At 42.1% G+C, this 15,301-nt stretch overlaps 1 protein-coding gene and 1 pseudogene across 1 annotated transcript in view; both read left to right on the forward strand.

Moving 5' to 3' along the window:
* The window catches only part of AOX3P (aldehyde oxidase 3 pseudogene), a 72,302-nt pseudogene that overhangs the window by 56,510 nt on the left and 491 nt on the right, over positions 1 to 15,301 (forward strand).
* Positions 12,515 to 15,301, forward strand: part of AOX4 (aldehyde oxidase 4) — a 91,805-nt gene continuing 89,018 nt past the window's right edge. Inside the window, exon 1 of the mRNA XM_074009671.1 lies at positions 12,515 to 12,675. The gene's annotated coding sequence lies outside the window, so the exon portion shown is untranslated. The remainder of the gene's footprint in view (positions 12,676 to 15,301) is intronic.

Consider the following 15,301-nt stretch of genomic DNA (forward strand, 5'->3'; position numbering starts at 1 on the left):
CCTGTGGGCTTGCTGGGTCCCCTAGCAAGCCATTTCTGCCTTGCCTCACAGGAGTCCTTGAGGAGGGCTGCCAGAGGCACTGGGGAAAGGCCATAGGAGAAGAAAACCTCCAGCTGAACTTAGTCACAATTTGAACCAATCCAGAAGTCTCCTGGCCAGAGCTTGGGGGAGGGTGTGAACAGGGTGTGCAGGCTCCACAGGTGGTGGAGGCATGAAAGCCCTAGTTGCTTTCACAGCTGGGAGGCGGGTAGCCTGGGGCAAGTTCTCAGCCCTGCTCACCCAGTGCCAGGAAACAGACTCGGCGCCATTAATGGGGCACAGTGGCCCTTCGGGTTGCGTGGGAGCTGGGTGAGGCTGTGACTACTGGCTTTCCCCTACTTCCCTAACAGCCTGCACAACACGGTAGAGGTAGCCATAATCCTCCTGGGAACAAAACTCCATTGACCTGGGAACTATACCTCCATCCCTCACAGTACCTACAGCAAGACCCACCCAAGGAGTATCCAAGCTTAGACACGCCTAGCCCTGCCCCCACCTGATGGTCCTTCCCTACCCACCCTGGTAGCAGAAGACAAAGGGCATATACTCTTAGGAGTTCTAGCCCCCCCCCCCACCACCTGTTCCTCCCCATACTACCATAGCTGATGCTCTCTTGAAAGCGTCACCTCCCAGCAGGAGGCCAACCAGCACAAAAATAGTGCATTAAACAACCACAGCTAAGGGCCCTCACAGAGTCCATTTAACCCCCCTGCCACTTTCACCAAAGCAGGTGCTGGTATCTACGGCTGAGAGACTCACAGACGGTTCACATCACAGGACTCTGTGCAGACAACCCTCAGTACCAGCGTGGAGCCTGGTAGTCTTGCTGGGTGGCTAGATTCAGAAGAGAGATAACAATCACTACAGCTTGGCTCTCAGGAAGCCACATCCCTAGGAAAAGGAGGAGAGTACTACATCAAGGAAACATCCCATGGGACAAAAGAATCTGAACAACAGCCTTCAGCCCTAGACCTTCCCTCTGACAGAGCCTACACAAATAAGAATGAACCAGAAAACCAAATCTGGTAATATGACAAAACAAGGTTCTTTAACAGCCCCAAAAAATTAGACTAGCTCACCAGCAATGGATCCAAACCAAGAAAAAATCCCTGATTTACCTGAAAAAAGAACTCAGATGGTTAGTTACTAAGCTAATCAGGGAGGCACCAGAGAAAGGTGAAGCCCAATATAAGGAAGTCAAAAAAATGATACAAGAAATGAGAGGAGAAATTTTCAATGAAATAAATAGCATAAATTAAAAACAGTAAAAACTTCAGGAAACAATGGATGCACTTACAGAAATGCAAAATGCTCTGGAAAGTCTCAGCAATAGAATTGAACAAGCAGAAGAAAGAACCACAGAACTCGAAGACAAGGTTTCCAACTTAACCTGAGAGGAGAGAAGGAGACCTCCATATTGTCGTATGTTGTTTTATACTCAGTACCTGTTTTAAGAAGAAACAAGGAAACAAAACCAAAGGCAGGCAGCCTGACGCCAGGCACCAGACCCAAAAACCAGGCCTGGGCCTGCCTGACCTTAGCCCGATAGTTAAAATTCAACCCATGACCTAGCAACCAATGTTACCCATAGATTCCAGACATTGTATGGGAAGACATTGTGAAACTTCTCGTTCTATTCTGTTCCACTCTGATTACAGGTGCTTGCAGCCCCTGTCAGAGAACCCCCTAGATTGTTCAATCAATCACGACCCTTTCATGCAAAACTTTCAGCATTGTGAGCCCTTAAAAGGGACAGAAATTGTGCACTCGACAAGCTCAGATTTTAAGACGCTAGTCTGCTGATGCTTCCAGCTGATTAAAGCCACTTCCTTCACTATCTCGGTGTCTGTGGGGTTTTGCCTGCGGCTCATCCTGCTACAAACCCAATCCAGCAAAGACAAAGAAAAAAGAATATGAAAATATGAACAAAGTCTCCAAGAAGTCAGGGATTATGTTATACGACCAAACCTAAGAATAATCGGTGTTCCCGAAGAAGATTAGAAAGTTTGGAAAGCATATTTGGGGGCATAATCAAGGAAAACTTTGGCAGCCTTGCTAGAGACCTAGACATCCAAATACAAGAAGCTCAAAGAGCACCTGGGAAATTAATCACAGAAAGATCATCACCTAGGCACATAGTCACCAGGTTATCTAAAGTTAAGATGAAGGAAAGAATCTTAAGAGCTGTGAGGCAAAAGCACCAGGTAAGCTATAAAGGAAAAACTCTCAGATTAACAGCAGATTTCTCAGCAGAAACCCTACAAGTTAGAAGAGATTGGGGACTTATCTTCAGCCTCCTCAAACAAAACAATTATCAGCCAATAAATTTGTACCCAGTGAAGCTAAACATCATAAATGAAGGAAAGATACAGTCTTTTTCAGACAAACAAATGCTGAGAGAATTCACCATTACCAAGCCAGCACTACAAGAACTGCTAAAAGGAGCTCTAAATCTTGAAACAAATCCTGGAAACACATCAAAACAGAATCTCTTTAAAGCATAAATCTCACAGGACCTATAAAACAAAATATAATTAAAAAAAAAAAAAACAAGATAACAGGCAACAAATAGCACAATGAATGGAATGGTACCTCACATCTTAATAATAACATTGAATGTAAATGGCCTAAATGCTCTACTTAAAAGATACAGAAGCGCAGAATTCACTGACCATCTGCTGCCTTCAAGAAACTCGCCTAACACATAAGGACTCACATAGACTTAAGGTAAAGGGGTGGAAAAGACATGTCATGCAAATGGACACCAGAAGTGAGCAGGGGTAGCTATTCTTATATCAGACAAAACAAACTTCAAAGCAACAGCAGTTAAAGAAAGACAAAGAGGGCCATTATATAATGGTAAAAGGCCTTGTCCAACAGGAAAATATCACAATCATAAATATATACTCACCTAACACTGGAGCTCCCAAATTATAAAACGATTACTAATAGACTTAAGAAATGAGATAGACAGCAACACAGTAACAGTGGGGGACTTCAATACTCCACTGACAGCACTAGACAGGTCATCAAGACAGAAAGTCAACAAAGAAACAATGGATTTAAACTATACCTTGGAACAAATGGATTTAACAGATATTTACAGAACATTCTACCCAATAACCATAGACTATATATTCTGTTCTTCAGCACATGGAACTTTCTCCAAGATAGACCATATGTTAGGCCACAAAATGAACCTCAATAAATTTAAGAAAATTGAAATTATATCAAGCACTCTCTCAGACCACAGTGGAACAAAACTGGAAATCAACTCCAAAAGGAATCTTCAAAACCATGCAAATACATGGAAATTAATAACCTGCTCCTGAAAGATTATTGGGTCAAAAATGAAATCAAATGGAAATTTAAAAATTCTTCCAACTGAAGGACAATAGTAACACAACCCTATCAAAACCTCTGGGATACAGCAAAGGCTCTGCTAAGAGGACAGTTCATAACCCTAAACACCTGCATCAAAAAGTCTGAAAGAGCACAGACTATCTAAGGTCACACCACAAGGAACTGGAGAAACAAGAACAAACCAAACCCAAACCCAGCAGAAGAAAGGAAATAGCCAAGATCAGAGCAGAAGTAAATAAACTGAAACAAAAAAAATACAAAAGATGAATGAAATAAAAAGCTTGTTCTTTGAATGAAAAGATATATAAAACTGATAGACCATTAGCAAGATTAACCAAGAAATGAAGAGAAAAAATTCAAATAAGCTCAATTAGAAACAAAACAGGAGATATTAAAACTGACACCCCAGAAACATAAAAGATCATTCAAGGCTACTGTGAATAACTTTATGCGCAAAAACTAGAAAACTTAGAGGAGATGGATAAATTCATGGAAAGATACAACCCTCCTAGCTTAAACCAGGAAGAATTAGCTACGCCGAATGGATCAATAACAAGCAGCAAGATTGAAATGGTAATTTTAAAAATTACCAACCAAAAAAATTCCAGGACCAGATAGATTCACAGCCGAATTCTACCAGACATTCAAAGAAGAATTGGCACCAATCCTACTGACACTATTTCACAAGATAGAGACAGAATCCTCCCTAAATCATTCTATGAAGCCCGAATCACCCTAATACCAAAACCAGGAAAGGACATAACCAAAAATGAAAACTACAGACCAATATCTCTGATAAACATAGATGCTAAAATCCTTAGTAAAACACTAGCTAACTGAATCCAAAAACATATCAAAAACACAATCCACCATGATCAAGTGGGTTTCATATCAGAGATGCAGGGACAGTTTAACATAAGCAAGTCAATAAATGTGATACACTGCATAAACAGAATTAAAAACAAAAATCACATGATTTTCTCAATAGATGCAGAAAAAGAGTCGACAAAATCCAGCAACGATTTATGTTTAAAACTCTTAGCAAATTTAGCATATAAGGGACATACCTCAATGTAATAGAAGCCATCTCTGACAAACCCATGGCAAACATAATACTGAATGCGGAAAAGTTGAAAGCATTCCCTCTGAGAACTGGAACAAGACAAGGATGCCCACTCTCACCACTTCTCTTCAGTGTCGTACTGGAAGGCCTCGCCAGAACAATCAGACAAGAGAAAGAAATAAAGGGTCCAAACTGGTAAAGAGGAAGTCAAACTGTCACTGTTTGCTGATGATATGATTGTTTACCTAGAAAACCCCAAGGACTCCTCGAGAAAGTTCCTAGAACTGATAAAATAATTTGGTAAAGTTTCTGGATACAAAATTAATGTACACAAATCAGTAGCTCCTCTAAACACCAATAGCGACCAAGCTGAAAATCAAATCAAGAACTCAAACCCTTTTACAATAGCTACAAAGAAATAAAATAATTAAAAATATACCTAAACTAAGAAGTGAAAGACCTCTACAAGGAAAATTACAAAACACTGCTGAAAGAAATCATAGATGACACAAACAAATGGAAACACATCCCACGCTCATGGATGAGTAGAATCAATACTGTGAAAATGACTATACTGTCAAAAGCAATCTACCAATTCAATGCAATTCCTATCAAAATTCCACCATCATTCTTCACAGAACTAGAAAAAGACAATCCTAAAATTCATATGGAACCAAAAAAAGAGCCCACATAGCCAAAGCAGCACTAAGAAAAAAAAAAATCCAAAGACATCACCTTACCTGATTTCAAACAATACTATAAGGCTATAGTTACAAAAACAGCGTGGTACTGGCATAAAAATAGGCATGCAGATCAGCAGAATGAAATGAAGAACCCAGAAATAAACCCAAATACTTATAGCCAACTGATCTTCGACAAAGCAAACAAAAACATACAGTGGGGAAAGGACACGCTATTCGACAAATGGTGCTGGGATAATTGGCTAGCCACATGTAGGAGAATGAAACTGGATCCTCATCTCTCACCTTATACAAAAATCAACTCAATATGGATCAAGGACTTAAATCTAAGATCTGAAACTATAAAAATTCTAGAAGATAACATTTAAAAAAAAAAAACCCTTCAAGACATTGGCTTAGGCAAGGATTTCATGACCAAAAACCCAAAAGAAAATGCAATAAAAACAAAGATAAATAGCTGAGACTTAATTAAACTGAAGAGATTTTGCGCTCAAAGGGAACAGTCAGCAGAGTGGAAGAAAATCTTCACAATCTATACATCTGACAAAGGACTAATGTCCAGAATCTACAAAGAACTCAAACAAATTAGAAAAAAAAAAAAATCCCATTGAAAAGTGCATTAAGGACATGAATAGACAGTTCTCAAAAGAAGATATACAAATGGCCAACAAACACATGAAAAAAAATGCTCAATATCACTAATGATCAGGAAAATGCAAATCAAAACCACAATGCAATGCCACCTTTCTCCTGCAAGAATGGCCATAATCAAAAAATAAAAATAAAAAACAGTGTATTTTGGCATGGGTACAGTGAAAAGGGAACACTTCTGCACTGCTGGTGGGAATGTAAACTAGTACAACCACTATGGAAAACAGCATGTGGAGATACCTTAAAGAACTAAAAGTAGAACTATCATTTGATCCAGCAATTTCACTACTGGGTATCTACCCAGAGGAAAAGAAGTAGTTATTTGAAAAAGATACTTGCACATGCATGTTTATAGCAGCACAATTCACAATTGCAAAAACGTGGAATCAACCCAAATGCCCATCAATTAATGAGTGGATAAAGAAACTGTGGTATGGCGAGGCGTGGTAGCTCGTGCCTGTAATCCCAGCATTTTGGGAGGCCAAGGCGGGCAGATCACCTGAGGTCAGGAGTTCAAGACTAGACTGAACAACATGGCAAGACCCTGTCTCTACCAAAAGTACAAAAATTAGCCAGGCATGGTGGCGGGTGCTGTAATCCCAGCTACTCAGGATGCTGAGGCAGGGGAATCGCTTGAACCCAGGAGACGGAGGTTGCAGTGAGCTGAGATCACACCACTGCCTTCAACCTGGGTGACAAGAGCAAGACTCTGTCTAAAAAAAAAGAAAAGAAACCATAGTGTATATATATATGTACATGATGGAATACTACTCAGCCATAAAAAGAAATGAATTAATGGCATTTGCAACAACCTGGATGAGATCAGAGACTATCATTTTAAGTGAGGTAACTCAGGAATGGAAAACCAAACATCATATACTCTCACTTGTGAGAGCTAAGCTATGATGATGCAAAGGCATAAGAATGACACAAAGGACTCTGGGGACTTAGGGTGAAAGGGTGGGAAGGGGGTGAGGGATAAAAGACTACAAATTGAGTGCAGTGTATACTGCTTGGGTGATGGGTGCAACAAAATCTTACAAATCACCACTTAAAGAACTTACTCATTTAACCAAACACCACCTGTTCCCCAATAACTTATGGAAATAAAAAATTTAAAAAATAAAATTTTTTTTAAAAACTGTGAAAAAAATGCTCTTTTGATTTTTCTCCTCCACCCCCAGGGTCTAGGAGAGTCAGGAATGTTTCCAGGGTCTTCTGTGTTCTTCGCCATAACTGAAGTTGTGGGCGCAGTTGGCAGGGAGAGGGGCCTGGTCCCAACTTTGCCAATAAACAGCCCAATCACACAGGAGCACATGTGAATGACCTGTGTGGATTGGTTTATGGACCTGGTATGAGGTCCCTCCACCTTGACTATGAATTCTCTGCTCCCCTCCTCAGTAATTCTCAATGCATATGGGGGCAGGGGACATATGTCAATTTAAAAGTCATTTCACGATCCCAACCAGTATAAGGCTTTCATTTAGAAAATAAAATTACTTTGAATTTGCAAACAGAAAGTTATAGGATTTTTCTGCTTATCAAAGGGGAATATGGATTTTAAAGGATTAAGAAATGGTCCTTCCCATCTGGGCCCTGAAAAGGTTGCCGGTAGTCCAACTGCTGATTCTTCGAGCTGCACAGCAAACTTCAGCCAATCAGACATCTCCATTTGCCCCAGGTGTGCTATACCGTACCATCACTTCCCAAGAGTGGCATGACCTGGACGAGGTTAGGAAGCCCTGCTGTGGCTCCAGCCATGTGCTGACCAAGTCATAGCCGGGAGCCATGTGGGGCTCGGGAGCCCTCTAAATAAGCCTAGTCCAGATTGAGATATGCTGCAAGTGAAAAGCACACACTGCATTTTGAAGATATGGTACCAAAGAATTCAAAAACACCTCAGTAATAATTTTATATCAATAAGATGTTGAAATGATATTTTGGATATACTGGGTTAAGTATAAATCACTAAAATTAATTTTACGTTTTACAATTTTTACATAGCTACTAGAAAAATTTACGTTTTATACTTGACTTCCACCTGTGGCTTGCATGGTAGTTCTGTTGGACAGTGCTGCTGTGGACAATCCCTTTTGCATTGTGACATGAGGGAAAAGGCAGAGGCACCGTCAGGTGGAAGAGATTTAGTGGCTGTGGGGAACCAGGAAAGGAAATCAATCATTTGATTAAAACACCTTCACAAGGTGCAGCATGTAAAAGTGAATACCAAGAAAGAAAGAAAGAGGGGAGTGGATAGGAAAGAAGAGAAGAGAAAGAAGGGAAGAGAAGGGAAGGAAACAAAGAGGAAGGGAAGAACAGCAAAGGAAAAGGCTCTAAACCTCATTCATTCCTCCGTTACCCCTCATTCCTGAGCCCCCCAATGTCCCTAGCACAACAGACAATCCCACTTCTGCTCTGCTATTATATTTGGCTTCTGGAAAACTCCGCTTGTCACTTTGGTTCAGTTCAACAAGTACATTCTATGCACCTTCTATGTGCAAAGCATTGTGCTCAGCAAAGGAAGAACTGCAGTAAATGGCTCAAGTCTCTGCCCAAGGAGTCCAAAGTCTAGTGGAGAGCCAGCTGTTGAAAGAGGTGATAACTGCACAAACCACCCAATGCTGGGGACCGCATGCTGAGGCAGCACAAAGAACTGAAAGCTATTTATTCATCCAAAGGGTTCCCTGACTCTGCCCCAGCTGGGTGGCAAGTTTCTCTAAAGAAGGCATCATGTTATATTTTTTCTGCATCTGTCACCGAGCTTCTGCACTCAGAAAATCCTGATCAGTTGAAAAGGCTGGAGTGATGTGGTGGCTTTGAAATGAGATGCGGGCTTCAAATCCCAGCTCTGCCTCTTAATAGTTGTACGTATGACCTTAGGCAAGATTTTCACCTACCTGTACCTCAGCTTCCACAACTGTAAAAAAGCAAAAAGATCTACCTAGTCGTGTCTTTGTATTTAATGAGCTTAGCTCTGTAAGTGTTTACCACAGTGCCAGCACATACTAACAGCTAAATGTTAACAATGATTATTATAATGACTATTGGTATTATTCCCCAGCCAGTCCTTGGTGTTCCCAGCATCATGTTTGTTTTCTGTTTTTCTTAGCCTGCAACACCATCGTGGAGAAATGAGCGAAGAAAGACTTCCGATGGGGTCTGGCAAGGATATTACAAACAGTACTCCATTATTCCAACTTAATGTCAGCTGTAACTTCCCTTAGCCACAAGACCTGTGCCGGCCTCACGTGATTAAATATTAACACATTTTTAATGCATTTGAAAAGATTTAGTGCAGTTCTGTACTAAGGTACATAAGATATATGGCAACAAATTGTTAATTGTATGATGGTAGCTTTTTTGTGGTTGAAACTCTTAGACTCACTCCTTTTCAATAACAAAGACAAAAGAGGTAACAGAGGGCAGACTGAGATGCATAATCATTTATACGTTTATTCAACACATTTTAATAGAACATCTAAAAAGTTGTGGCCAAGCACTTAAGGAATGGTAAAAATAAATTAGGGATCCTACCTCACAGAGCTTATAACTTAGTTTAATTATGTATGGCCTTATAATGAAAGCAATGCAAGTAGGAAGTATTGTACCAGGCACAGCCCAAATGCACTCACTCCCATGGATGGTGATGAGGAGATGACATCCAGCTGATGGGTAGGATCTAGACAAGTGGACATAAAGAAAAAGAAACTCCAGGTGGAGGAAAACACAGAAGCAAAGGTTTGGGGGTCAGGAAGGAATCAGGTATGTCTCAGAATATAGACAATTTGATTTGGCTGGAGGGTAGGCTGTGAAGGGGAAAATCTGGAGATACAATTAGAAAACCAGCCTGGATCAGATTATAGATGGTGTATTAGTCTGTTCTTATGCTGCTAATAAAGACATATCCAAGACTGGGTAATTTATAAAGAGGTTTAATTGCCTCACAGTTCAGCATGACTGGGGAAGCCTCAGGAAACTTACAATCATGGCCTACAGGAAGCAAACATGTCCTTCTTCACACAGCAAGAAGTGTGAAGTGAAGCAGGATGGCAGGGGTGGGTGCGGTGGGCAGGGGAAGCCCCTTATAAAACCAACAGGTCTCGTGAGACCTCACTATCAAAAAAACAGCATGAGGGTAACCGCTCCCATGATTCTATTACCTCCCACTGGGTCCCTCCCAGGACAGGTGGGGATTATGGGAACTACAAGATGAGATTTGTGTGGGGACAGAGCCAAAGCGTATCAGACAGTCTCAAACATAAGTGAAAGCCTTCTTTACATAAGTGAAACATCAGTTTAACTTTACATAAGTTAAAGACAGGTTTTACCCCGTCAACTGCACAGGTGTTTAGTTGTAATTTGATCAAGGAAACAATATAATCAGAAAGATTGATCTTGAAGACTGTGTAACATGAATCAGCATGACAGAGAATAGTTGGGAAGCTACTTTAATAATCAAGAGGTGACAAAGGCTTGAGGGAGGACATACTGGTAGTAACAGAAAGATTCAAGGGACAGGATTTCCCCCCCCCCCCCCCAGCTGGATGGGGTGGCCAGGGAAGGGATCAAAGATCAGTCTAAGGTTGTGCTCAGGAGAGTGGGAGGATAGGGGTGCCCTTAACAGAAGCAGGCACCACACGAGGAGGAGCTGGTTCAAAGGGAATATGGTAACCTGGAGTTTAGATTGTAGCCTGGCAGCCAGCCAAGGGATGTATCCAACAGGCAGTTAGTGCAGGTTGGCAAGAGGTCTGGTGCAGACAGATTTATGAGTCATGAATGCAAATTAGTAATTAGAGTCATGAGATTGGATCAAACTCACTGGAGGGTGAAACTGCAAAGAACGAAGAAAAGCAAATGCAGAAGGTGAGGATAAAAATGCAAAACGGAGGAGAAAAAAACAGAAGAGGAAGGACTGGGCCAGGGTGGCCTCCACGGGGAACATCAACCGAGAAGGCAGATCTCAGAGAGAGGAGTAGGAGTCAGGAAGCACTAAACACCTTGAAACAGGATGGGGTCCTGAGGCTCCTTGCACACTCCGAACATGCGCACACCTTCAGACAGAGCCAAACCCCTGCAAGGGGAAGTGGGTTACCCTTAGACAGCCAGATTTTAAAGACCCTAAAAATTCCCCCACTTTATGCCCCACCTCTGCCTCCCTGTACACACCTACTGAAAACAAACTCTCCTCCACTGGCCTGAAACCCGCACCATCCTAACTCTGACATGGAAGAAGTCACCCCGAATTCCAGGAAGCCTCTGTTAATGTGTCTCCCGAATCTAGAAGTTCTTAGGGTCTGGGTAGAGACTGGAATCCCCTCCCCTGGCTCCCGGCCCTCCCCTTCTGGTTACCACACCCGCAAGAATCATGGACTCTTGTCTGCCGCTGGGCAGTGGCATGGATGGCACCGTCCTAAACATGCAGATGGGCGGGTCACTGTGCACGTCGCCCAGGCCGGTCCTCAAACGGAGGGAGCGCAGGCAGTATGTCCGGGATGGGAGGCGGAGGCCTTTCTTTAAAGGGAGGAAGGGAACGAACGGCACAAGAAAGGAATAATGGACATCTTGGTGATATTTAGGAAAAAATGCGCAGACTCAAACCGCCTGCCTGGGAGGCCACCGCTCAGGAACCTGTTGAACCGCAGCTGACCCTGAACCGGTCCAAAGCTCCTGGCCATTTTGACCCAGGTTCTCCCCGTTCCCAGCGTCCACATCCCGCCAAGAAATCCGAGGCTGCAAAAGCGTTGGACGCGAAGCGCCTCGAGACCCACGCAGGATTACGGTTTGCCCTGGACGTTAGGCTCGGCTCAACGGACACCCCCCGCTTCCACGCGGGACGCAAATGCTTCGCGTTTTCAGATCAAGTCAGAGAGCCGGGCCGCCCGCCACGCCGCCCCCACCAGACAGAGCCCGGGAGAGACCGCCGGGCCGGGCGGGGCTCCTGGGCAGGTCTGCGCAGCCCGGCACGTGGAGGCCCTGTTGCGCCAACGTGCGCCCCGGGGACACGCAGGGACGCCGCGGCGGTTGGGCGCGGCCGCCACATTGACCCCCCTCCTCGGCCCCCCTCCCCCAGCGCCGCCACTTCTCAGTCCCCGGGGACGCAGGGGACCAGGGCTACGAAGCAAGGCCCAGCAGCAGCAACTCCACTTCTCCCTGCAGGAAATCCTTGTAAAGAGCGCAGCAGACGTCTTGATGACGCAAAGCATGAGTGGTGGCATGAGTGACGGGGAGCGAGAGGGCGAGGCAAAGAGGAGAATTTAAGAAGAATATGCGTAGGCCGTTCTGATTGTTTATTCCAGGTGATGCATAATTTCTTGAAAAGCATCTGAGTAGGAAACAGATGGAAAGTTTTGAGTAATCCATACTGTAAGGAGAAGTACTCTAAATGGCTTCAAATAACTTGATGTTTCTTTCACCCGCATGTCAAACTTAAAAAAAAAAAGTCACAGTAATCTCATGATCCAATTCATCTGTGTTTTAACATAACGCAAGTACAAACGGATGTATACTCTGCTTTCAGGAAAGCAATTTCCTCATCCAGTGCCTGCTCTATGCCGGTAAAAGAGTTTAACTGAAGTGGACACCTGGCTTTCCAAGTGTAGGAAAGATAGGGTGTTGCCTTCTTGGAAACTGCGCAAGAACAAATACGTGCCAGTGTTCGTTTGAGGATTATATAACCAGTGGTCTGGCCTCACTGAGAGTACTGGACAAAGTATTTCACTATTGCAGAAGGGCTGTCCTCCTTTTCAGAGCATTGGTTTGCTATGCTCTGCAGAGAACAAGGCGTGGGGCTGGAGCGAGGAAATCGGTAAGAAGAACTTGGAATGAATAGCCTGAGGTGCAGAAAGGCGACCCAGGATGGTGAGTACACTGGTATGGACTGGTGGAGTCAATTTGACACATTGGTAGAATTATTTTTCCAGCACAAGACACTGAATGAGCTATTTGGCAGATTTATATGCTTACCACCTTGAAGAAGCAATAGTCAGATTACACTAACCCTCTTTCAATTGCAGCAGAAAATTACCTTGGAAGACTGGATCAAATCCTTCCTCTTGAAATCCTTCCTATCAAGGACAAGCGGTGTTGAACTCAGCAAAATTCTGATCTTTGTATGGCTGCTATAACTTTCTACATGTATATCACTAGAAAAGAAGACTGCCAATGATTGTTCCTTACAAAATGCAGAAAACTGAGGATCTCTCAAGCTGAAACTTTATAAACTTGTTATGCTGGCTGCCAACCTAAGTCACAGAGAAAGGCTCTCTAAAAGAAAAGATATTGGTTTGGAAATATAGCATTACAATGGGAATATGCACGCTGTGGTAAACTATGTGCATATTCAGGGAGGTAAAGGAAGATGAGTTCTTAAAGGAAAATGTGAGAAGGATTATATAATTGTTTTGAAGTATACTTGGCTACAAAGATCAATAACAGGTGACACCAGTCCAAGATTGGACAGGCAGTTGTTGGGCAAATGTCCTTGTAGAAGTTTTTTGGGGTTTTTTTTGTTTGATTTTTTTGTTTTTGTGCAAGGTTTCAATGGCCTTTGTGCAAGCTTGTGGTTTTGGTAAAGTCTTTTGTGATAGTTTTTGTTATTAGTCATATAAGCATGAGGACCCTCTTTTCGTGGCCCTCTTTGTCTCTATTTGTCAGGGATTTCTTAACATTAGTGACTCTCTTTGGCTCTATTTGTCAGGGATTTCCTAACATTAGTGACTCCATTTGGATTCCGACAGCTTTTACACTGCTTTAAATTTAATGACCCTCCTGTACTAAGCCAAAATGACTAATAAAGGAATGGTCCTCTGTGAATGATTATTCTTTATTATGCCTCTTTGCATATACAAAGAAATTATTTAAAGCCAAGAAAATCTTTTTAACTAATTATGCTATAAAAACATCTTGTGGCGTGACACAGTGGTTCACGCCTGTAATCCCAGCACTTTGGGAGGCCAAGGAGGGCGGATCACTTGAGCTCAAGTGAGGTATTGCTCCTCACAAGAGGGCATTAGCTGCAGGGGTCTGCCTGCAGACCCTGACCCAAACGACAGTTGAATAAAACGTACACTGACACACAGATATTCTGCTTTGCCAGTCCAGCTGAGTGTCCAACTGCCTGCACACCATCAGAGGTTTGTCACTGCGGGCCAGCCCTGAGCAGCTTGCACTCCAGGCATTTATTTAGTATAGAATTAACAACAGAAACTTTAAGTAGACACACTTGTGGATAATTAACATGGTTAAGAGAGTAGTTCTAGGAAAGATTAAAGCTCAGTTACGGCAGTCTAAAGTAAATACTATTAGGGAGCAATTTCCCTGGTGGACCTCCCCCCAGAGGGCCATCTGACTCAAAGGTTAGTTAATGGAGGTCGGGTAAACAGACTTAATGGGGAAGCCTCTGTTGTCCCTAGTATTTACCCTATGACCTAATGCTGTAAGGTAAGAACACTGCCTTCAATTATTACAAGCTATGTAACCTTTTGGCATTCCAAAAGATTTGTAACTATTCCCTATAACTTTCCCTAATATTTTCCTTTAATATTTCCGCCACCATCCTGAGTGAATCCCAACACTCAAGAGTTGGAGAGCAGCCTGGGCAACATGGTGAAACCCTGTCTCCACAAAAAAAAAAGAACAAAATTAGCCGGGTGCGGTGGTATGTGCCTGTAGTCCCAGCTACTTTGGAGGCTGAGGTGGGAGGATTGATTGAGCCCAGGAGGTTGAGGCTGCAGTGAGCCGAGATTGTACCACTTATCATCTTGTGCTTTGGTTTATCATGAACAGACAAGTACTGAAATAATTTGGGAAATTCTGTGTATTACATCCAAATTTACTTCTTAGGTAAATTTTGACACTACTGAATATTAGTGTATTTCACTTATCAATCTTTAAATTTCCTCTAATTTACATGAAAAATTGTTAAAGGAAAAAATTGATAGTCTAAATTTAAATTCTATTTTATTTGGTGTGTTTAACTTTTTTCTGTTATTATATACTGAACTCTACTTCAGTTTCCATATCTCTCCAGTGGGTGCTTATTTTTTAAAGATTACATGCTTTTTTTATTTTTTGAAACTAAAATGACCGCTTTTTAAAATTTGAGATAACATTATGCTATTTTTACTTTATTTTAGCTTTTCTTGACAACAAAAACCCACAAAAATAAAACTGAATTTTAAGCATTCAAACAAGCTCACATGGGAAGAAAAATCACTAGATTTTATAAAAACTATGCCTTTGTTCTACGTACCGTTTTTTAAACAGGCTGTACAAATTTTCAAATAATCATTAAGCATAAATGTGATGAACCTGGAGTGCTTTCTCTACCCTTCATAATGTATTTCTTTCAATTTTGATAAAACTTTACTTCTCACTCAAACTCAAGAATTTTAGCTTTTGAACTGATTGTATGCTAGGATAGGACCTTATAGAAAATAGTACCAATGTCAAAGGATTTAAAATAGAAAATTAAACATAAAACAAA

This window comes from Macaca fascicularis, chromosome 12 (genome assembly GCF_037993035.2).
Source record: "Macaca fascicularis isolate 582-1 chromosome 12, T2T-MFA8v1.1".
In the NCBI taxonomy this organism is placed as follows: Eukaryota; Metazoa; Chordata; class Mammalia; order Primates; family Cercopithecidae; genus Macaca; species Macaca fascicularis.